Source organism: Moschus berezovskii, chromosome 15 (assembly GCF_049115385.1).
Source record: "Moschus berezovskii isolate FMDL1 chromosome 15, NW_MosBer_1.0, whole genome shotgun sequence".
NCBI classification, from domain to species: Eukaryota; Metazoa; Chordata; class Mammalia; order Artiodactyla; family Moschidae; genus Moschus; species Moschus berezovskii.
Window position 1 is genome coordinate 55,538,079 of NC_142474.1, and position 21,928 is coordinate 55,560,006.

Here is a 21,928-nt window from a genome sequence, read left to right on the forward strand (position 1 = left end):
GGTCTTCCCAACCCAGGGATTAAAACTATTTCCTGCATCTTCTGCATTGGCAGGCAGATTCTTTACCGCTGAGCTACCTGGGAAGCCAGAATACCTACATGGGTGTCAGTAGTCTGACTCTTTGCAACCCTAAGGACTGTAGCCTACCAGGCTCCTCTATCCATGGCTTTCTTTAGGCAAGACTACTGGAGTGGGTTGCCATTCCCTTTTCCAGGGTATCTTTCCAACCCAGGGGTCTCTGACATTGCAGGCAGATTCTTTACTGTCTGAGCCACCTGGGAAGTCCAAGAATACTGGAGTGGATCTTCCCAAGCCAGGAATCAAACCAGGGTCTCCTGCACTGCAGGCAGATTGTTACTGCTGAGTTACCGGGGGGAGCCGAACCTAGATGGGAGATGATCAAAAAACATGTTCCCAGCAGTAAATTGGACAGTTCCAGATCGGGGCTAGGGGGCATTATGCAAACTTAGGACAAACACAAATGGTGGAAGGACCCAGGTTAGATAGGGTGATCTGGGCAGATGGTGTATGAGTGGAGATTAAAGGGTGAGCCAGTGGTAGGGATGAGTTGTGGTGGGGGGAATTGGCATGAACACAAACTAGGTGAGAAATGAAAGGAGGCCAGTGGGACTGGAGGGCGGGGAGTAAGGTCTAGAGAGAGATGCAGGAGATGAGGTGTGAGAAGTACACCTGGTTAGGGAGTGACAGCCACGGTCGGGGTTTAGAGAAGCTTGTGGTGAGTGACCTGACCTCACCTCATTTATATTTTAAGACAGTCCCATGGGAGGAATATCAATTCTTAGTGCAGGCTTCCTGCTTTAACATTTTTTTCTTTGATAATGAAGAGAAAATTGGGGCAGCATTTTTACCTATGAAACTGTTGCTGAGTGTGTTTGAGAAGCAGTAATAACAAGGTTGGGCTTCTCAAGTGACTCAAGTGGTGAAGAATCTGCGTGCAATGCAGGAGACACGGGTTTGATCCCTGGGTTGGGAAGATTCCCTGGAGAAGGAAATGGCAACCCACTCCAGTATTCTTGCCTGGCAAATCCCATGGACAGAGGAGCCTGGCAGGCTACAGTTCATGGTGTCGAAAAGAGTCAGACATGACTTAGTGACTGAGCACAAACAGTGACAAGATTACCCCCTAAATTTTCACCCTGAAATTAATGTTGCGGCTTGGCTGTGAGGCCAGGCTGGTGGCCTGGGTCGCATTCTACAGGTTTCAGGCAGGAAGAACACGTGGTAAGGGGCTAGTCCAGCCAGTGGTTGGCACAGCTTTGCAGTGTCAAGAGCAGAACCGTCATTCGTCGGGGCTGTGACCGATAAGAATATTGTGATCTGGCTGACGGCTGTCAAGCCGAGCACTGACTGATGTATTTCCTTTTTCAATCACAGCATCCCAGCTGAGCCAGGAACAATCCAGAAACTCCACCATCAGCACTTGGAGATCTTCTGTGCTTTTGGGAAGAATGGGCATGGACTAGTTTATTGTAAATTTCTGATATCAAATTACTGATGGTGAAATCAGTCATTTCAGATGACAGAGGAGGACTGGATGGAAGGCCTCTTTAGAGCAATTGTTATTAATCCAGTAGTGCTCTTTATTGTAGGGAATGTTGAGAGAAGAGTGCTGTGCTGTCTTATTGGTTTGCTTTCTTACTCTGCCTGGTCACCTCCAAGCATGGAGAGTCTGGGCGTACAAGCAGTGAGGGGCTGCATTTCAGATACAGAATTTAATCTGGATTTCTTCTGGTCACAGATCTTCTGAAGAGTCACCCTATTATTTTGTATTATACCTAAAAAAATAGGGCTTCCTGGTGGCTCAGCAGTAAAGAATCCACCTGCAGTATAGGAGTGCAGGAGACATGGGTTCGATCCCTGGGTGGGGAAGATCCCCTGGAGGAGGGCATGGCAACCCACTTCCATATTCTTGCCTGGACAGAGGAGCCTGGCCAGCTACAATCTATGGGGTCGCAAAAAGTCAGACTGAAGCGACTTAGCATGCATACCTAAAGATGGGCAAAAATAGTTCTCACATTTCCCCTTTGCGGGGTTAGGTAGTGGCTTAGATGGAGTGGCTTAGAAAGGCCTGTCTCTGTTGGAGCGTGACTGTTGCCTAGTGCAATGTGTGTGTGTGTGTCTGTGTCCTGGGTGTTTGTGTGTGTGTGTCTGTCTGTCCTGAGTGGTGAGAATCTCTGGTCTCCTGGTCTGGGGCTCACAGGTGAGGAAACTGACCGCTAGGGACATGATCCTTTTCTGAACCACAGAGCCTGGCAGTGGCTGAGCTGGGACCAGGACCTGGCATTTTTGGTGCTTGGAACCTGTGTCCTTTGACAGAATGTGTTGTTTGGATTAATTGTAAAGAAAATGGTCAGTAACGATATAATGAGGAAATAAGTAACATCCAGTCATTTCGAGCCACTGAATTGGATCTTGTAAAACTGGCAGTGAACCATTTTAAGAGAAAACAAAATTTGATTTTAGCTAGTGAGGTGGAAACAGCTTATTTTAAAAAGTGAGAATGAAGCAAAATAAAACTAGATTAAAGGCAAAGTTGTTCATCTAGGGTACTTTGTATCTTTGTTTTATAATCAGGCATTAAATAAAAATGTCCGTGAGTATGCACACTGCTATATATAAGATAAATAACTAATAAGAACCTACTGTATAGCACAGGGACCTCTACTTAATACTCTGTAATGACCTGTATGGGAAAAGAATCTAAGAAGGAGTGGCTGTATGTATGTGTATAACTGATGTACTTTACTGTATAGCAGAAACTAACTTGATATTGTAAATCAACTACAATAAAATTTTAAAAAAGTAGTGTTAGTGGGAGTGACTTTCGATTGCATGACTTATGACTGTAACCTCATAATGTTATCAGTACTTAATTAAAATAATGAATGTATTAGGAAATCTACTTTTGTTCAATAATATTATTTAATCTGGTAGGTAGTTTCATAATTTTTTCCCTAAGGGTAAAAAGCCACTGTATCTCTTCAGATTGTTAAATAGCTATATATCAGCAGTGTCCTGTTTTCTGAACATTCATAAATTCAACGTGTGTCCTTTTTGGGTTTATGAGTGTATTTTTCCAAGTCAGCCTTATGGGTTGTATTCCCTTTTGGTTTGGGAAAATAGTGATTTCTTTTTTTTAATATTTATTTTTGGCTGTGTTGGGTCTTTGTTGCTGCACAGGCTTGTCATTGCGGTAGCTCTTCTTGCTGCAGAGCACAGGCTCTAGGGCTCATGGGCTTCAGTATGCGGCACGTGGGCTCAGTGGTTGCAGCTCTTGGGCTCTAGAGCATAAGTGCAGTAGTTGTGGTGCCTGGGCTTAGTTGGCCCAAAGCCTGTGGGATCTTCCCGAATCAGGGTTTGAACCTGTGTTCCCTGCATCGTTAGGCTGATTCCTTACCACTGAGTCACCAGGGAAACCCAAACTGGGGAATTCTTAATTCTTGGAAAGTATATATTATAATTAGTGGTAGGATGTATAGTGTAAAACAAAGAACTAAATTGGTAAATACTGATCTATGCAGGCATTTACTGTCCACTGTTACTATGGCAACTAATAATTTAAGTCTAACATATATAGCTAGCTTGTTACACCTTGAGGGCACATGCGCAGTTCAGTTCTTTGTTTTTTAAAACAGACTGGATTCAGTGATTGGGTGATGTATTATTGACATGTCTTTGATCAACTTGGTGAAATTAACTTGTTTGATGTGCTTGGTTCTTTTCATGGAACCAGCCTATCAGTGCTTCTGTTCACCCACTTTTTGGGGGGTAAGGAAGTGGAGGAGGTAGCATTTGCCAAGTAAGGAGAACAGGCAAGCAAGGGAGAAATGTAACCCTATTTTGAAAAGTTCTGTCGACACTTATTAACCACTCAGCCCCGGTACTTCCTGTTTCCAAAACTGATTTAATGCCAGCCTGCCCTCCACTATGAGATTGTTTATTGCCTTCAGCAGAATTCCTGGCATATTTGAGGCTCTGCCCCTCTAATTCCTGCCAGATCCCCAGCCACAACTGGCTCAGTGGCTCTCCTGCCTTCATTCTGCCCCTGGTCAGGCCCTCACAGGGTAAACACAGTTTAACCCTAGTGATTGTTCTAGGGTGCTCCTGCCATGCCATCTGAGTCCAGCCTTTGTGCTCTCTGCCTGTCATTGCCTTGGCTCTGAATGAAGCCTGACAACTCGGCCCTGCCAGACAAACATTAGACACTCACCTCCCTTCCCTTAGTAAACATACTCATGATAGGTGTTATGTACTCTTGCCTGCAGTGCTGGTGAAATATTTCCTAAGGTTAATAAAAGGTATTTGTAGGGGAGGTGTGTTTGAAGGGTGGAGCAGTGAGAGGGTAGAAGGAAACAAAAGGTAAGGTTTCTGTTGCTGAACAAAAGATAAGGAGTTTCTGAGTTTGAATAGGTGAAGCCCACACACCTGAGATATTTGGTGACCTGCGCAGGTAGCAGCTGGGATGTTGGGTCGTGGGAGTGATGAGTCCTTACTAGCAGATGTTAATCTAAACAGCAACCCTGAGAAGGGAAAATAAGGAACCAGGCTCAGAAGGCAGCCCCCACACACGTTTTGAAATGAGTTGACTTATGTTTGAACTCTGTCCTTTCCATGACTGCTTGTAAGAATTTGGATAAGTGCCTTGGCCCAGGGATCCCCAGCCTCCAGGATCTAATGCCTGGTGATCTGAGATGGAGCTGGTGTAATAATAATAGAAATAAGTCAAGTGAAGTGAAGTCGCTCAGTTGTGTCCGACTCTTTGTGACCCCATGGACTGTTGCCTACCAGGCTCCTCTGTCCGTGGGATTCTCCAGGCAAGAATACTGGAGTGGGTTGCTGTTTCCTTCTCCAGGAGATCTTCCCAACCCAGGGATCAAACCTGGGTCTCCCACATTGGAGGCAGATGCTTTACCATCTGAGCTACCAGGGAACCTCAATAGAAATAAAGTGTACAGTAAATGTAATGTGCTTGAATCATCCCAAAACCACTGTTTATGGAAAAATTGTCTTCTGTGAAACTGGTTCCTGGAGCCAAAAATGTTGGGGACCGCTGCTTCAGCCCCTCTGGCACTCAGAATCTACCTCCAGTGTTGTGAAATTCATTATGTGGGGACATTTAGGACTGTGTTCAACCCATATGCTAATATTTATTGAGTAATCATTTTAAGTATTTATATTGTTGAACCAAGGTCATCCAGCTAATACATGGCACAGTTGGCTTTGGCTTCCTCAGACTTTAAAGCTTAGCTCTTTCTACTGTTTCATAACCACCATGACTGCTTCCATGTCTCTTTTTACCAGGAAGAAAAACAGATCAATTCTTAGTTGCCTCCCTTACCATTTTCTGGCCAGGTTCCCATGTGGTGGGTGTAAATGACCCTGGACAGTTGAGTTGCAGGTACTGGAGAACTTCCTCTTACTGGTTTTGTGTGTGTGTGTGTGTGTGTGTGCGTGTGATTCTTTTTATTTTTAAAAGTAATTTTATTTAGTTATTTATTATTGGCTGTGAGCAGCAGCAGCAGTGCTAGGTCTTCATTGCTATGAGCAGGCGTCCTTCAGTTGCAGTGAGTGGGGGCTACTCCCTAGTTGTGGCGTGTGGGCTTCGCATTGCGGTAGGTGCTCTTGTTGCAGAGCACTGGCTCTGGAGAACTGGCTCAGTAGTTGTGCACGGACTTAGTTGCTCCTCGGCATGTAGGATCTTCCTGGATCAGGGATCGAACCTGTGTCTCCTTCACTGGCAGGCAGATTGTTTACCACTGAGCCACCAGAGGAAGCCCCCTCTTACTCATTGTTCACTCCAGTTAACTGTGGAATTTTGTCCTGTTAAACACTATGTAAATAGAATTGTTTTGGTATCAAGAAGCTGAGTTATACTGTAGTTTTTAACAAATAGGCAAATGCCATAAAGTTAGTTTTAAATATTGCTGTACTATGGCAATCATTTTATTTGTGGATAGAGAAACTGTTGAACCTGCTTTTAAAAAACACTTTAATAAGGGGAGAAAATACCACCTTGGTGATCTCCATTCCCTATGTTCGTCATCATGGAGAAAAAGGCTTATCACTGAACTATGAACAAATGTAATTCTCCAAGTAATCTCTAATTTGTATTCCTTTTCTCATTCACACATACCTAGAAGGATTTGAGGTTATTCTTTAGTGATTGGAATAATGGTATTTTAAAGATTAGAGGAGAAGATGATGGCTTCAGTGTTAGTAATCAGTTCAGTTCAGTTCAGTTCAGTCGCTCAGTCGTGTCCAACTCTCCGCGACCCCATGAATCACAGCACGCCAGGCCTCCCTGTCCATCACCAACTCCCGGAGTACACTCAAACTCATGTCCACAGAGTCGGTGATGCCATCCAGCCATCTCATTCTCGGTCGTCCCCTTCTCCTCCCGCCCCCAACCTTTCCCAGCATCAGAGTCTTTTCCAGTGAGTCAACTCGTCACATGAGGTGGCCAAAGTAGTAATAGAAGCCCAAATAAGCTTTTAAAAGGTCGTGGTTCTTGTTTCCCATCTGGAGGTCATGGTGACAGTTGGCATACATTTTGTCTTCCAGTTTACATTTCCGTTGGAAATTTTCAGGTGTCTTCCCTCATACCCGGAGTGCTGCCAGCGGTCTGTGGCAAAGTTAAGTAAATGAATTAGGATAAGATTTTCCAAGCTGCATCCATTAGTGGATCACAGAATCAATTTAGTGAGTCACAAGAAGGATTACCTGGAGTAGGAAATGGCAACCCACTCCAGTATTCTTGCCTGGAGAATTCCATGGACAGAGGAGCCTGGAGGGCAACAGTTCATGGATTGCAGAGTCAGACCCAACTGAGCCACTAAGCAAGAAGTATTACCAAAAAAAAAAAATAGTGATAATTATCAGAGTGTATATAGCATAAGGCTGGTATTGCTTCTGGAAACTTTTACTTCAGTTTGTTTTAGTGTGGGCTTGTCATTGGGTCCCTGTGTATAAAGACAATTACAGACAGCAAAGTCTGGAAGGCATTGATCTGAGGTGGTTTTGAAAGTTTATCAGCTTGCGAGCAAGTCTAAATGTTGCATGGAAGGGAAGTTCTTTAGCTGAGTCCTTGACATTGGTTTTTGTATAGGGTTCACAGAATGAAATTCAGGAACACGGTGGTAACTCAGAGATGTTTTTTCCCCCAAAGCTCACATATATTTTATAAATAGAAAATAAGGCTTATGATTTTAACTCCAGTGGTTCAGGGATGATATTACAAAATAAAGTTGATAGTGGCCTTCCTAATTCTAATATCACATGTACCGTTGTGTTTGTAGATTTTGTACTATAGACTGAATTAAAAATTTTTAAATTGGATTCTTAAATACTTAGTTTGGCATTTGTAAGATTATAAACTAAAGGGTAGTGATTTTTGTTCCTTGAATTACCTTGAAAACTTTTAAAATGAAACATTTTTCATAGCCTTTGACTATATTTTGCTTTTGAATATTTCATTTAAGTAGGTAAAACTATCCTGTCTTAATTAAGCTTTTCAGATTCTTGGTTTTATTTTTTTTAAGGTATCAGGGAAGTAATTAGCTATCATGATACATCTGTAGTTTCTTGTTAAATTATTTTATAACTGTTCTTCTGGAAGCTGTGAGTGATTTCCTTTACAATCAGCTGTAAGTAGAGGAGAAATTTTCATTATGAATGTGTTGATATGACCTTTTTCCTTGCCCTTTTCATTTAATTAACCAGTTGTGTGGATTTTAAAACAGATACAAAGTTCTGAACTTTTGGAGAAGAGCTGTAGAGAAGTCAAAAGCTGATGGGAAGTTTCTGGATGCAAAGTTCTTGAGTAAGGAGTCCTGTTGCAACAAAAGAAATAAGAACATCTCAAACTTGGGTAACTTCAGGGAGAGAGAGAAGCAGAGTTCTCCATTTCCTGTGCAACTGGGGTTGAGCAGAGCTTTTGCTAGTTACCAGCTGTCCTGTTTTCTTACTTAATCAGTATTGCTGCTGTGGATGTGTCAAGACTTGGGGAAAACATATAAAAGAATAGTATTGTTGGTAAGCAACAGATTTGATTGAGATGCCAGAGTGAGTAGCCTGATGGAGGATGTGTTAGTACTCACGGAACTTGTCCTAATCCCTGCTGGCTAAGGACCTGGGGCTGTAGACACTGGTAAGTGCATCCTTGGATGGAGGGAGGAAGGGCCGATGGCTAAGGCTTTATTTTAAGAGAGAATGTCCTTGGTGGAAGCTACCAAATAAATATGAGAGTTTTGAAGTAGTCATAAATTGTACATAAAACAATTTATGTTTGAAAATAAACATCCCTAAAGCATCTTGTTGGAATGAAGGTGAATAGTATCACCCAGTTTCTGTAGGACTTGGGTTATGATTGATGTACCTGTTGCTTGTCACTCAGGCTAAGTGCCTATGTCTCTGAGGCCTCTGTATGCTCTCGGAATAGATACATTTTTGGAATCTTGACTATTTTCTAATTAACCTCGAGCCTCCTTCCTTTCCAGTAAGAAGAAAGGCTGTGTTATGTTAGGCTTTTCAGACACGGTGGCACCTAATATCTGCTGGTTTAAATGCAGGCTCCTTGTTTTCAGGCTTTTGTTTTTCTGTGTTCCTTGCTTGCCAAGTAGATTGCTGTCATTTTCCCCCCGTTCTTATTTTGAAAGTTTTCCTTTGCCTGTTCCTGTACATGGAGAAAATCAGAGCTCCAGTGGAGGCCCAAGGGGGATTGTGTCGCTTTTGTAGGTTGGGTGGGCCTGTTAGATGGCGGGGGTGGGGAGGGGGGCTGAAATCACTGTCTAGATTGCAGAGACAGCCTCTTGGAGCTGGGAGCGCCTTGTTTTTGTTTTCCTGTGACTGTAAGACAACCTGAGGGAACACGGTAAGGCCTGGCAACCTAGAATGACAAACCTCTGGGGGAGTTGAGTTAATGTGTGGAGTTCAAGCAGAGAAAGTTCACAGTCAGTGTGGTTTACTCCCTTTTCTGGCATCTCCTCCCATGACAAATATGTTTATGTTTGAACTTTTGCCAAAATCCCCTTCATTTAAAAAGGGGAGTTTTGTGTGGAAGGAGAAGCTGAAGGCTGAAAGGGTTTCCATTAAAAGGACCCCATCTCTGTTACTCACTGTAGCTTTCCTTATGAATGTTCTGAGGATAGAACACTTCTGAGAAACGATTGGTGCTCTAGTTTCTCTGTCAGCTTTGGAGCTGAGAGGCAGGGTGGCCGCTGACTTCACCCAGAGGGGCCTGATGAGCCCCTCGTCAGAAGGCCAGAGTGCCTTTGAAGACAGTTGAATTGGGTTTGTGTCCTAGTCAGCTCTAGCTGCCATAGGCTGAGTGGACGCAGGAGCCTGGTGGGTCATTGTCCATGGGTTGCAAATAGTCTGACACGACTGAGCGACTTAACACTTGAGTGGGTTAAACAACAGACATTTATTTCTCATGGTTCTGGAGGCTGGAAGTCCAAGATCAGGGTACAGATTGGACTCCTGGTGAGGACTCTCTGCCTGGCTTACAGATGGCAGGCCGCCTTCTCACCACATTCTTGTGAGAGGTAAAAACGAGCCTTTGTGGCACTGCTCCTTTTAGGCAGGTTTTGAGTGTGGTCCAGGGCATCCTCACTGATGGAGTCACAGGGGAGAACCTTCCTCCTTTTGGAGTTGGGAGGAGGTACAGACTTGGAAAGACCTTATCCCTGGCACTGACCTGGGCTTCCCACCCTCAAGGTGTGCATATCACAGTATTGATTGTGAGCCTATCTCCTCCAGGCCTTGAGCTCTGGACATCAGGGACCACATCTCACTCCTCCAAGATCTTTAGGGGCTGACCCAAGGCTTGTACAAGAGTGGACACTCGTGATCTGGCCTTGGCTTAATAACCCTGTGTTGGTTTTGGTGTCCTCATCCCAAGATTGGCTATTTGTTTTTCACAGAAAGCCCGCTGGGTAACCAGAAGAGGAGTAAGTGGGAAAAAAGACTTTAATTAAAAGTACCTGGGCTGTGCGCACAGCTGCTCTCTGGGGTTTAGTTAGCGCCAGACAGTCCTCCAAAGACCTAGACGGAGACGTGCCCCAATCCTCATGCTAATTTGTCACTGTGGAAGGAAAATCAAATCAAATATTACATTCGTATAATTATGAAACATATTAACCATCCAGAAAAGCACATAATTGTAACCATTGTTTCTCATATGAAGATCTCTTTCCTTTAGAGTGAAAGATGAGGTTTTCACAACTCTCTGCTGTATTTCATACGTGAAATAATTGAGTGATTGGAAGTCAGAGCATCAAATAGGACATAAACCTATTTGACCCAAAATATGGCTGAAATATAGTGTATTTGAGATGAAAAGTTGTAAAAGTATAGAATAATTGTCATTTTACCACTAAGGAAACAGACCCAGAGAAGCAATAAGTCAGGATTTAGGTTAGTGGACCTTTAATTTTCAGGTTTTTTCCTGCTGTACCTCATGTTATTAGTAACTTATTAAGGTAAAAGAGTGTAAAATCCCACCAGCCAGCAGCCCCCAGGAATGCACATGTCATTGTAGAGATTCGGTTCATTTAGCAGCAGGGCGAGTGTAGCCCGGAAGAGCATTGGGATTCTGGGATTCTCTTGGAAAGGCAGAGTTGGGTTTGCACTTGTGCTGGGTGACTTGAAGGTGGGGTTGGAGAAATGGGTCCAGAGCTGGGTTGGATGTGGTAAGGAAGCAGGTCCATTTCAGTGATTGGGTATCTTAATTTTTTTATACGATGCAAGAGTTAGGCACAGGCTTGGTGTCTGGGTTCTATGCTAAAGCTTATGTCCTGATGGAATATTGGGGTCAGTTATTAGTAAGGCCTCTCTTTCCTTGTCCCATTGTTGGTAGGGCAGATTTTTACTTTTACGGTAGTTGATTTGATTTGATCCTGGATACTGATGCTTGGCTTTAGTAGGAGAAGAATGAGGTGGTGAGTGGGGAGAGTCCAAAGAGGGTGTCTGAAGTCACTGTGTCTGAACAGTCACTGTTCTTCCATGTTGTTGTTGCTTAATGTTAATATCAGGTTTTTTAAAAAAGGCAAATGAGTTGTTTTCTCCTACCCTACGAGGCATGGGTTTTTGTTTTTGTTTTGTTCTTGTTTTTTGCCATGATTCATGTATGTGGGATCTTAGTTCCCCAATCAGGGATTGAACCCATACCCCCCTGCATTGGAAGCGCAGAGTCCCAACCACTGGACCCACCAGGGAAGTAACAAGACATGTTTTTGTTTTGTTTTGTTCTTTTAATCATCACAGTGACTTTGTAGTCTTCTGGAATTTGGCAGGATGTAGAAGCAGATGGAAATGTGGATACTTATAACTGAAGCATATTATTATCTTCAAAGATACCATCCAGTTATTGATCAAGAGGTAATGTTAATGGTGGTGGTAGTGCTGGTGCCAACCCCTCTCCCCCCCAAATCAGTAGAAAATGAATTTAGAAAACTCAGTACAGTTCAGTATAGGAGTCAGAAGTGAGTGAGGTGGTGTAATCTTGGCTGGGCATACACGCACTTTATGGCCAGGCTTGGCCACCTTCTCTTTGAACTTAGCCAAACTTCCATCTCTCTGGGCCTTTTGTTTCCTCGTCTTTGGTGCTGGGGAAGTTGAACAGATGGTCTCTGCTCAAAGTTTCTCTGTTAAGTCCTTTCTGAAGATTCTCTCCTCTTTGGAAAATACTTGTTCAGTTTCCCGGGTGGACCAGGGCATCCATTTTATGAAATTTTTATTCGTTCCTGAAAGCAGGAATACTTGAGGCCTTTGAAAGCTAGTCCAGCAGGAAGTTTTTTTTTTCTGGTCTGTGTAGTTTCCTTCCTCTCAGCGGGGACCAGGCCTAAATCCACATCTTCCCAGGGCATCCCCTTTGTAGACTCCTGAAATGAATGGCCGAGGTGTTAACACCTCAGAAAGTCACATCCAGTAAATGTGCCAAGGGAGGCGCCTTTATTCAGGAATTTTCAGTTTGGGGGTAAAGGCTGGTGGTGTGTGTTTGCAAATTTGAATTTTATGACTATAAAATAGCATTATATAAAAACTTAAGTATTATGATGCGTGCAGATGTTGAATGCAGGAACCAAAAGAGTAAAAGAAATTGACCAAAAGTTGCCCAGTTTCTAAGACAGTAGGCCAGGTGGCTTGTCCTGGGTGTTTATGGAATGGCCAGTGGCAGCCCCACTCTCGCTGGTGACAGGAAAGCTTTGCATGTTCAGTCCGTATCATGCTCCGTGCTGCCACTCAAGGGCTTTAGGATTTCTGTTGATGGGGGCTGTTAATGTGCACTTATATCCAAACATCTTTTTAAAGACTTCAGTGATGTTAAGCAGACCTTCACCATGAGGTGTGTCAGTGGTGGTGCCTGTGTTGGTGGTAACGCCCCCCGCCTCCCAGCCCTAGCCGTAGCTTTGTAACAGAAGCACTGAAACTCTAGGAAGCGTGGGGCGCGTCGTGTTGTTGGCTGAGGGAAAGGAGCACAGGGCACACGTACAGGTACAGAGTTACCCCAGAGAGGCCCTGGAGCAGAGTGGTGTGGAGTGTGGACTCTGGCGCTAGCTATGCGAGCTCTGCAGCCTTGGGGAATTTGCCTATCTTCCCTTGGCCTCAATCTCCCCATCTGTACAATGGGGCAAATTTTAGTATCTCCTTCAAAAGGTTGTGCTGGGCACTCCCCCTGTGTTTCTCAGGGCACGTGCACTGAGTGAGTTCCTGGGTAATGCCAATACAGCTGGTCTTTGGACACTCCAAATACCTTTTGTTCACACAGATGCACGTATTAGAAAATAAAGGACATACTATTTTGGAATCTGGTATTTTTCTCCCATTCGATCCATCATGAATATTTCCCCTTTCATTACTTATTCTAATAATATGATTTTAAAGCTGCATTGTATTGCATTATTAGATATTTAAGCGGGTTTCTTTTTTTACTGTCATGAACCATACATAAAATATTCTCATACATATGTTTTATATATATGTCTGATTATCTCTTTGGAGTAAATTCCTGGGAGTGTAATTACCAGATTCACGGATGTGTACGTGCTAAAGCCTCTTGTCACAATTCTTCAGACAGGAAGTAGCAAAATTTTATCTTTGTATGAATAGCCTGTGACAGTAGATAGTGATTTTCTAAATGTGAGGCAGTGAGGAGAAAAAACTGTCATTGACTGTTTGAAATTCATGTGTTTGGGCTTTGTTGGGGGTAGGCAGGAAGAAAGTGGGTTTATAGAGAAGGCAAAGATATGTCAAGAAAAGCTAAGACAGAGCAAAAGGCTGAACTGTGGCTTGATTTCAGGGTAGTTTAGGATTCAGACGAATTAATTTAATTGTAGTGTAATGTATACTTGCTATAGGTGGTTTCAGGCAAAGAGGAATAAACAGTGCTTTGTTTTTGTTGATCGTACATGGTATATGTGTGGTTCTTGACTGGATTATCTAGGGGCTCCCTGGACTGGGGTTCTGATTTAATAAAGTCTGGTCCACGCTCCTCCTATGTGGACATCTCTAGCCCTGGACCAGGATCTTGAGACTCTCCTCGAGGGACTGGGAGTGAGGGTGGCTGCATCTGGACAAATGGGGCATCAGGCCCAGAAAGCCTAGATGTCAGACACTGGGAACAGGGACGAGGAGGAGTGGAGGGCATGGTGGGGCATGAATGGAACATTAGAGGGTGCCCTCCCGGGTCCGTCTGGCCCTGATGACGGGGCCAGAGTTTCGCAGCCTTGGGTCAGAAGCCCCCGTGGTGGGAGCACCAGATAAGCCGAACTCTTCTGTATTCTCAGAATGTTAGAACCAAGAATGGAGCTCAGGACTGTCTGGTCTAGCCTTCTCTCGTTACAGATAAGGAAGATAAATAATTTATTGTTTTCAATTAAACTTCACCTCATAAGTTTTTAAAATCAGATAGTCAACCTTGGAACAGAATTGGCTTTCTTTCCTTGTTCTGGGAGAGCCAAACTTTTGAGAATTCAAAGGGCTGAATGGTGGACGGGAAAGCAGATAGCATGAGTGACCATATTGCTCAGCCCTGAAACACCGAATAGATTTCACGTCAAACCTGCACCTCCCCCTGGTCACAGGGGCTTTCCCGTATGTCTGGCTTCAGAGTGGCACACATCTGCCTGGTCCCCAAAGGCTTCAAAGTAATTTTGGACTTAGGGGAGCTCTCCTCTTGTGCCAGCCCCATGTTTTTCTTGAATTTACACACGCTAGTTTTCTTAGAGCAATTCCTCAAAATGGTCTTCTTTTTCGTTGAGTAAAGAAACACATGTGAAAAATACTTCTTTTAAAAAACAACAGTTGCTCTGAACACAGACTGTGCCTTCTGCCACTGGGTGACACTGTTAGACCACAGAACACGGAACACTTCAAGAGTAAAATCAAGGGTCTTTGAACTTCAGATCTCATCAGGCTGCTTTAGCTAGGAGAGAGAGAAACTCTGAACTACTTAATGGCCATCTATCAAATGTTATTTGATAAGTGTAATTTATCAGCCTACGGCAATTTTGAGGCCAGCAGGTTTAGGGTAATCAATTATTGAGGAAATCTGTTAATTGGACAGCATTTCAGTTGCTTAGAGGCTTGTGCAGATTGATGGGCTGCATATTAATGAGGTACTAATTACTTCATGGGAATATTGGTGCAAGCCTGTGCACTCAGATTTATTTCCCACCAGACAATCTGAGTTATCTTTCTCGGGCAAAAGACACCTGGCTTGTACATAGCAATTCATGTTACATACTTTGAGTGAGGGTTTTGGGGGTCATCTTATTCATGAAGGAGCATTGTCTGCTGGGTTAGAAAAAAATGGGCATTTGGTTCCCTGGACTGGTATGTACCAGGAGAACTAGGAACTTGTCTCTCACTCATTCTGAGCTTTTTCTTAAGATTTTTTTTTTTTTTTTTCTGGATGTGGGCCATTTTAAAGTTTTTACTGAATGTGTGACAGTATTGCTTCTGTTTTGTGTTTTGGTTTTTCGGCCACAAGGCATGTGGGATCTTAGTTCCCCAAGGAGGGATTGAACCTGCTCCCTCTGCATTAGAAGGGGAAGTCTTAACCACGGGACCGCCAGAGAAGTCCCCAAGCTTTGTCAAGATCAGATGAGGACAGAGTTTGTTCAAAGCATGAGATGTCCTCTTTCGCCCTCCCCTGTTTTCCGCCCCTTGTGTAGGTCTGAGCTCTGCGTGTCACTTATCAGTGAGTCAAATTGAGTCGAACGATACGCAGGAGGTGTAGATAGTAATGTTTCTGCAGGTAAGAAACGAGGAAAAGTCAGGCCTTCCCTTTGTGACTTTAAAGTGAGAGACTGTCATTGTCGTTTTCATAGCAGCAGCTGTAAGCATCGTTAGAGAGGGGTTCACAGTGAGTGTCCTGTTGGGACGGAAGGGAGGAAAACTGCAAGAGGCGTTGGCAGAGGCTTCAGGAGATGATCTGCTTGGTTTGGATTCTCCATTCCTTCAGTGTCTACCCCCTTCATCCAGTGCAGTTCTTTCGGGTGCCCGTGGGGTGACTCCCAGCCTGGGAATGCAGGAGGGAATAAAGCTGGGTGTGCCGCTGGCTCCCCTATGCTTAGCTGTAGGGACAAGGAGCCAGTGGCCCCACCTTCCTGTCGGTTCTTCTTCATCCGCTCGTCACGGAGGGGCTGCTTCCACTTTGGACGGCATATGTGTGAGGCGTTGTGCTTGGGGGGGAGGGTGACTGAAATCGGTCAGGGGTCTTTTCCCCACTGAAGGGACGCACATCTCTCCTGCAGGAGGGACCAACTGGAGATGCAGGAAAAATTGATGGATGATGAGTGTCAGGTTCATGGACAGAGGGAACACCAGATAACAGTGTACTCAGCACTGCAGGCTGGGGGGAGTGGCCAGGGGGAGAAATTACTCACAGAACTGGAGGACTGAGGGTGTAGGGGCTGGGAAGGTGAGGCCGAGAGAAAGGTCTGGAGTTGAGGCCTGTTCCTGAGACGTCTCAGCACCGAGAGGTCAGGATGGAAGAGACACGGGGCCATCGGGTGTGGGGAGAACCAGGAGAGAGGGTCATCCAGGCGGCTGGCTTTCAGGTTGAGAAGGAGTTGGACAGCAGCTTTGAATTCCCACAAGAGGCTGGGCAGGAGGTACCCCAAGAAGCCGGGAGTTCCCTGCACGTGGACTGTGAGGTGAATGGGACGTTTTCTGCGATCTCTTTCTATTAGGGATTCGCTGGTGGCTTTTTGTCCCTGGGGCCTCAAAGGTCGCAGCCCTTATGGACAGACCTGGGGGCCAGAGCACAGGACCTTGAAGCGCAAGGAACATCTGCCCCCCAGCTAGCAGTTGGGAAGGAGGAGGTTTGCTACTGTCCTTTCAGATTGAAATACGTGTTGATTTATACTCAGACCCAGCTTTTTCTTGGGGGGAAAGCCCAAGTGTGTTTGCCTGGTTGAGAAGTTGCTGCCCTGCAGGAAGGACAAGAAGTGCAGTGGACCCTGTGATACCCCGTGCAGTGCTGTGGTCATCCTGCAGTGGTGGTGGGACCCCGCCCCAGTAAGCCCCTTCTGGCCCTCTCTCCTCTCAGATGTGTGCTGACCCCCTACCACTCACTGCTTGCAGAATGAGGTAGTGCTGCCATCCACCACGAGTTCCAGACTCTTCTCTGGAGGCAGACAGAGGGCATGTACAGAGTCTGTGTCTCAGCTGAGGTTCTAGGACTTGTTTAGGTATCGGAGAGAGGACATCACCTGGATGAGCTGCCTGCCCAGACGGTGTGGACGTCATTATTGGTTCGGTGCCCTTGAGGGATTTTGTTCACTTCTTTCTGTTCCTCCCTTAATTGAGCAACTTAATAAATTTATATCAATTTTATATTAGTTTTGTTCTACTTAGAAACATTTTTTTCTCATACCCCATAGTGTTTTTGTTTTCATTTTCTTTGTATATTTTGTCTTCACACTTCCCCAAGGTAGCTTGAATGACCAACTTACTAGCAAAACAAGGTTATTCAAGAACTGCTTTTTTGATTTTTTTTTTTTTAAACTTAGGCTTTGAGCATGATCTCATTGGCAACATAGTAAACTCCTTTTTCTTGCAAAGCATTGAACTTTGGGGAGCTAGAAGGCAGAAGGAATTCAATTTTGCTGGTTTCTATGGAAAGCAACCCAAACTTGCATCTGTTGACTGTCAGCATCACTTTTTTTTTTTTTTTTTCTGATCAGACACCTGCAGACTCTTGGGTGCCCAGCTTAGGTATGAGCATTTTCTGAGGTCCTGATGTTGCAGTAGTGTATTTTCTTGTTACGCCTTATATGTGTTTGAGCTGTTCTGTGTTAGATTATTAATATACTACTTGATTATAAATGTGCAGGAGCACTGCACTTTACTTACAGAGCCAGTGGAATGAAGTGCAGAAGAACAAAGTACTGTGTTTTTTGGGGACATTTTTGTTTGTCCTCCACCCATTGCTTCTCTGCCCACCCCTTTCCCATGGGGTTTGACTGAACATTATGCAAAAATGCCTCTAAAAAGATCTTGCCTGTTTTCTGTTTTGACTTTTTTGTAGAGTTGTCCAGCTGAATCATTAGGTCATGGGAGGCTAAGTACATTATGAACATTTGATGTATGAACAGTTAAACTATTTATATTGGACTAGCTTCTGTTTTTATTTGTTGTTATTGTTCAGTCCTCAAGTGGTGTCTGACTCTTTGTGACCCCCATGGACTGTAGCCCGACAGGCTCCTTTGTCCTCCACTATCTCCCAGTGTTTGCTCAGATTCATGTCCATTGAGTCAGTGATGCTGTCTAACCATCTCATCCTCTGCCGCCTCCTTCTCTTTTTGCCTTCATCTTTCCCAGGATCAGAGTCTTTTTTCCAGTGAGCCAGCTCTTCACATCAAAGTATTAGATGGAGTTTCAGCTTCAGTATAAGTCCTTGACTATTCACGGTTGATTTCCTTTAGGGTTGACTGGTTTGATCTCCTTGCAGTCCAAGGGACTCTCAAGAGTCTTCTCCAGCACAGTTCAAAATTATGTTTTTATCGATCCCTCATATTTATATTATTGCTCTGTATGCAGGATAGTTATTTACAACAAACCAGAGTGACATGGCAGTTCAGCTGTACAGATAAGAAGACCGAAGTCCAGAGATTGGGACATAATCAACATTTTCATGGTGTGGGCTGGCCTGGGCTATGGGCTCCTCTCTCTGCTTTGGCCGTGAAACAAAAGCCTGTCGGGGATTCTCTTTTCTCCCATAGACTCTGTCCCTCTCTCCCATCTAAGAACAAATTAGGAAAATGAGCAGAGGCCAATATGGGGTTCACCATTAAGCTTGGTCTAAACTAGTATGGGGACGACAGAGAATGAGATGGCTGGATGGCATCACCGACTCTGTGGACATGAGTTTGAGTGAACTTCGGGAGTTGGTGATGGACAGGGAGGCCTGGCGTGCTGTGATTCATGGGGTCGCGGAGAGTCGGACACGACTGAACGACTGAACTGAACTGAACTGAAACTAGTATACTTGTACTGTGTGGTCATCTATTTTTCAGTTTGATAGGACATTGTTTCATGGAGAATTAGATTAATGAATTAATTTAACTATTTAACCATCCAATTTATTGAACATCTGCCACATGGTCTGGTACCATGTGTAGTGAATGTTCTCCTTAAGTTTTATTCAGTGCTCACAATAATTCTGCAAGCATGGCTGTGAGAGCCCTGATTTACAGGTGAGGAAATCAAGACTCAGGTTAAGTCACATAATTGGTACGTGGCATAATAGGCTTCTAATTCAGGATGGAGGTGGTCTTCAAACTGGCTGGTATTTATTACTTCTCATGACTCAACAAGGTTTAAAATGGATGAAATAGCAAAACTGTAATAACATAGCAGCAACTGAATGATCTCTAGGTTGTAATTTTAATAGCTATTAATATTTAATAGGGACTGTATTTATTGAGGTATAATACACATACAGAGAAGAGCATAAGCCAAACAAAAAAAATGAACTGCTTTTTAAATTTTCAGAGTGAATATGCCTGTGTGACTAGAACCTGTGTTGGCCATCAACCTTACAGCTCCCCGGGAGCCCTGTTTCTCCCCATCTGCTCCTTCTGCTCCCATTATGCTGACATCTGACATCAGAGGTGGTTTTGCTCGTTTTGAACGTCAGATTGATGGAATGATCTAAGATGGATGCTTGCGTGTCTGGCTTCTTTTGCTGAACACTGTATTTCTGAGACTCAGTCAGGCTGTTGTCGTCATTCTCCTTGCTCTGTGTTCTTCAGCTGTATCCTCATGCCCCACAGTCTGCTTCTCCATCCAGCTGTTAACGGATATTGGGGTTGCCTCCCATTCGGGGCTGTCGTGAATAGTGCTACTCCGAACATCTTTATAAAAACATTTCTGTGTTTGAAAGAAAATGTGTCTCTCTTGCCACCTTTCCCCACTTCAGTATGATTTTCTGCAAGGTGTTTTCTGCTTGGGATTTTAAAGCTATGATGTTAGAAAGCTTCTAAAACCTTGTTGAGAAAATCATCCTGTTTAGAGTGAAACCCATTCTCTGCTCTCCTGCCTGCTCGCCTCCATTTTCCCAGCTCAGAAGAGTGTGATGTTGAAAGGAGTGAAAGCACCCCTTTGGAATCAGACCCAGATTCAAATCCTGGTTTTGTACTTTCCGAGCTGTGTAACCTGGGGCAGAATAACAAGGTATCTGTTTACTGTGCTTAGTTGCTCAGTCCTGTCCAACTCTTTGTGACCCCAGGGACTGTAGCCTGTCAGGCTCCTCTGTCCATGGGGATTCTCCAGGCAAGAATACTAGAGTAGGTTGCCATGTTCTCCTCTACGGGATCTTCCCAACCCAGGGATCAAACCCAGGTCTTCCACATTGTGGGTGGATTCTTTACCTACTGAGGCATCAGGAGATGCCTGGAGTGGGTAGCCTATCCGTTCTCCAGGGGATCTTCCCTACCCAGGATTCAAACCGGGGTTTCCTGCATTGCAGGCCGAGTGTTTACCAGCTGCGCTACCAGGGAAGCCCTAGTTGTTGTTTGTGGCCAGTGATAGCACTTGTCACAGGTGACATTTATGGAAGGCTTACTGTTTCCAGGCCCTGAGTTGGGTGTGCATTCCTTGTTTATTCTTCATAACCATATAAGAGGATCTGCCTTTCCTCTTCCTCTTCCTCCACTTCTCCTCCTCCTCCTCCTCTTCTGCATCTTCTTCCCCTCCCCCTCCTTTCTTCTTTTTAACTGGTGAGGAAACATAACCCCAAATCACACTTACAGTAAATGAGAGCTGGAATTTAGACCCATTCGGTGTGATTGGAGCCCACATCCTTGAAGCTGTCTGAGCTCAGAGGGAATTGGGAGACTTACAGGGAATAGAAACTCCTGCCTCACGGGGCCATTGTGAGGCTTAAGTGATGGGGAGATACTTGTGTAGAATATCGAGAGATGATGCATAGTGACTCCAGAGTAGAGTCCTCTTGTGGCTTGTCTCTGATGCTTTTACTAACAGTGCTGAGGGTCTGGGTGAGGTGGCCCTGCTCCACCAGGCGTCATCCTGGAAACGGACACTTTGTTATTTGTGGAGCCATCGCCACCTACTGGTTGGTCCTCTCTCACTTGGTCCAGCTTAGATCTTAAACATTGGCACGTGTTCTGTCTTCCCAAGGTTTCTCTTGCCTTCTTTCCCATCTTCTAAATATAAAATGTGTGCCTTATTTTTTTAATATAAAAATACATTTTTCAGGGATGAGAAAACGAGTTTGGTATTTTCCCAAGCGCGTCACTGTTTGGCAAGCGTGTGGCAGCATCTCTATGGCCAGTTTATTGCGAGTCTGAAATTCCAGCAGCGGTGGGCCCGGCACAGTTGGAAAAGTCACATTTCTGAGCTCACGTGGATTGCTCTGGTTCGGCGTCACTTGTCTGCCTTAGTTGAGTTTGTGGCCACGAAGGTCATCTGGGCACTTGTCTGAAGCCTTTGGGTCCCAGGTGGTACCATGGTCTCCTGGCAATGAGACTGAATCTTCAGGTTGTTCCCAGGCTCAGGAGTTCTGTAAGTGAAGCCCTTGGCTGTTTGGGAGAAATTCCCATTTTAACTCACTGTCTGCTCTCTCAAGGCCTTCCTGCTCACAGCCAGTCTCCCTTCTGGGAACTGTGGGTGCTGAGGGAGACTGCCGTGGCTCCAGGCACAGGCCTTCCTCTTCCAGGTTGACCTGAGCCTGGACTTGGCTGGCCTGCAAACTAAAATGACTTGGATTTTTCCGAGTATTGTGAGAGGGTTGCTAGAATCTCTTTAGAGACAGCCTGGGAAACAAATGCTCTTAAAAACTTCCTGGGAATTACTTTCCAGAAGTTGCAGCATTTCAAACATTTAATTGTTTAGCTTCGGTTGGTTCTAGTACAGCTGTAACCTGCATGCACCGACAGGTTTCAGGGAATGTTTTCTAAAGGATTCATTTATGAGTGCTTCTAGATAGATTTTAAATACTGAGGTGAACATGAAACTTAGCATAATCTGTAAATTTTGATTTTTTTCTCTCATAAGATTGTTCTATTTTATAGTGTAAATATAACTTTTGTATGTACTGAGGTGAAGTGAAGTGAAAGTTGCTCAGTTGTGTCTGACACTTTGTGACCCCTCTTGGAATTCTCCAGGCCAGAAGTGGGTCGCTTTTCTCTTCTCCAGGAGATCTTCCCAACCCAGGAATCGAACCCAGGTCTCCTGCATTGCAGGTGGATTCTTTACCAGCTGAGCCACAAGGGAAGACCCCAAAATTTGGGTGACTTGTTTTATTTCAATACTCAGTTAATTGTGGTCTAGAACCAAGCCTGCAGTATCTCCGAGGATTAAGTTTTAACTTTTATCTTTGTGGGAATTCCCTGGTGGTCCAGTGGCTAGGACTCTGAACTAATGAGTGTCTGGGTTCAGT

General features: G+C 44.4%; 1 protein-coding gene across 3 annotated transcripts in view; it reads left to right on the forward strand.

The window, feature by feature from the left end:
• Positions 1-21,928, forward strand: part of FAM107B (family with sequence similarity 107 member B) — a 210,207-nt gene that overhangs the window by 166,952 nt on the left and 21,327 nt on the right. Inside the window, exon 1 of one of the 3 annotated variants that reach the window (XM_088844069.1) lies at positions 7,798-8,167. The exons of the other annotated variants lie outside the window; for them this stretch is intronic. The gene's annotated coding sequence lies outside the window, so the exon portion shown is untranslated. Of the gene's footprint in view, positions 1-7,797; positions 8,168-21,928 lie in introns of those variants that run through there. 3 annotated transcript variants of the gene reach the window in all.